This window comes from Salmo trutta, chromosome 31 (genome assembly GCF_901001165.1).
Source record: "Salmo trutta chromosome 31, fSalTru1.1, whole genome shotgun sequence".
Taxonomy (NCBI): Eukaryota; Metazoa; Chordata; class Actinopteri; order Salmoniformes; family Salmonidae; genus Salmo; species Salmo trutta.
The window spans coordinates 1,750,456-1,753,449 of NC_042987.1; positions in this window are offsets into that span (position 1 = coordinate 1,750,456).

The following is a 2,994-nucleotide window of genomic DNA, read 5'->3' on the forward strand; positions in this document are numbered from 1 at the left end:
TTGAGCTGGATTGAGCTTGACTGGCACAATAGAACCAATAGAATAGTTTCAAATCCGTAAACCCTACCTTATCTGGCACTCCAGGCAGGGCAAAGCAAAAACTCAAAGTATTTGAAAGTGCTGGAAGAGATGATGCTGCACTCACTCGGAGCCTGGTGATTCCTGTGGCGGGAGATACGGCTGCCTGTCATCGCCTAACCCAAATGGCACTCTGTTCTCTTTGTAGTGCACTACTTTTGACCAGGAACCATAGGATTTAAAGTAGTGCATGATATAGGGAATAGGGTGCCATTTCAGACACATCCATCATCATGGAGTAAATGAGTCCAAGTATAAAAATGAAAGACTAATATGCACTCTCTACAGTAAGAAAAGATGTTACTAGACCCTTTCTACAGTAAGAGAAGAGACAGTAAGAGAAGAGATGAAGTTGCATACCCTCTCTACAGTAAAAACAGAGACTACTGGACCCTCTACAGTAAGAGAAGAGACTAACATATCCTCTCTACAGTACATTATATTCCTCTCCTCTGAGAACAGTACTGGTACTGTACTACTGACTGGCACTGTACTACCACTTTCATTTCATTTTTTTTCATTTCACCTTTATTTAACCAGGTAGGCAAGTTGAGAACAAGTTCTCATTTACAATTGCGACCTGGCCAAGATAAAGCAAAGCAGTTCGACAACATACAACAACACAGAGTTACACATGGAGTAAACAACATACAGTCAAAAATACAGTAGAAAAAAAATAAGATTATATACAATGTGAGCAAATGATGTGAGATAAGGGAGGTAAAGGCAAAAAAAATGACATGGTGGCAAAGTAAATAAAGTATAGCAAGAAAAACACTGGAATTGTAGATTTGTAGTTTGAAGAAAGTTCAAAGTTCAAATCTAAATAATATGGTGCAAAGGAGCAAAATAAATAAAATAAATAAATACAGTAGGGGAAGAGGTAGTAGTTTGGGCTAAATTATAGATGGGCTATGTACAGGTGCAGTGATCTGTGAGCTGCTCTGACAGCTGGTGCTTAAAGCTAGTGAGGGAGATAAGTGTTTCCAGTTTCAGAGATTTTTGTAGTTCGTTCCAGTCATTGGCAGCAGAGAACTGGAAGGAGAGACGACCAAAGGAGGAGTTGGCTTTAGGGGTGACCAGAGAGATATACCTGCTGGAGCGCGTGCTACAGGTGGGTGCTGCTATGGTGACCAGTGAGCGGAGATAAGGGGGGACTTTACCTAGCAGGGTCTTGTAGATGACCTGGAGCCAATGTGTTTGGCGACGATTATGAAGTGAAGGCCAGCCAACGAGAGCATACAGGTCGCAGTGGTGGGTTGTATATGGGGCTTTGGTGACAAAACGGATGGCACTGTGATAGACTGCATCCAGCTTGTTGAGTAGGGTATTGGAGGCTATTTTGTAAATGACATCGCCGAAGTCGAGGATTGGTAGGATGGTCAGTTTTACGAGGGTATGTTTGGCAGCATGAGTGAAGGATGCTTTGTTGCGAAATAGGAAGCCAATTCTAGATTTCACTTTGGATTGGAGATGATTGATGTGAGTCTGGAAGGAGAGTTTACAGTCTAACCAGACACCTAGGTATTTGTAGTTGTCCACAAATTCTAAGTTTGAACCGTCCAGAGAAGTTATGCTGGATGGGCGGGCAGGTGCAGGCAGCGATCGGTTGAAGAGCATGCATTTAGTTTTACTTGTGTTTAGGAGCAGTTGGAGACCACGGAAGGAGAGTTGAATGGTATTGAAGCTCGTCTGGAGGGTTGTTAACACAGTGTCCAAAGAAGGGCCAGAAGTATACAGAATGGTGTCGTCTGCGTAGAGGTGGATCAGAGATTCACCAGCAGCAAGAGCGACATCATTTATGTATACAGAGAAAAGAGTTGGCCCAAGAATTGAACCCTGTGGTATCAGAGCCCAGTTTTCCACAGACAGCACAGCAGCATGTTCCCTCAGTGCTAATTTCTAACTGTATGGCAGTCAGAGAGCTGAAGCATGCCCTTGGTGGTGCATGGCGGATGGTGATGACTCGCCTGTGAGTGTCCCCCCTCCCATCCAATGCCAAGACAGCTTGGTTAATTAAATGCACTGTTCAGACCTTCGTTCCTGTGCCAACTGTGACATACTGCAATTAGAGGGAACCCGTGTGTGCCATGACAGCCTCACCGCTCTCTGAAAGATTTGCTTTATTACAGACCAACCAAGTGTTACTGTAAAGCCCAAGCTCTGAAGGCAGATAGAAACAAAGTGTGGATCCCAAATGGGACCCTATTCATTATAAAGTCCACTACTTTTGTCCAGGGCTCTCGTTAATAGTAGGTCAAAATTGTAGGTCAAAAGTAGAGAATATGGTGGTATTTGTGATGCAAGCTAAGACAACGTAGGCCTACAGTAAATAGCAGAGGGAGGGGATGGAGGACTTCCAATCCAGTCATCAGAAAATTAAAGCTTTATTTTCCCCACTTTTTCCCCCACTTTTTTGGTGTGGATCGGAAATAACATCAGAGAGCAAAAGGACACATTTCCAATGCTGATTGGAAGATGAAGTTGCATTGTTTTTCAGTGGCAGTATAGTTCATAAATGGCACTTTATTCTTTATACTGTATAGTGCACTACTTTTGACCAGACCCGTTCAAAAGTAGTGTCCTATATAGGGAATGGGTGTCATTTGGGACGCAAAATACATTGGCAACGTGCCCTAGCTGTGACTAGTATGCGGTGTGCTCCCTGTCTGTATGTGTATGTGCATACCCATGTATACCCATCATGTATACTCATGTATACACAGTACCTGAATGTATTCAGAGCCATATATTTATGGAATAAATGGCTCTGTATGTATGGATACATGTTTCAATATAAACATACAATGATATGGAAAACATTTATTGCTGTCTCTCAAGAAAAAAAAAAGTTATTACACAGTTTGGAAGAAACCATTTTGAAATCCCTTTTCAAGGAACAACGAACGCACAGTG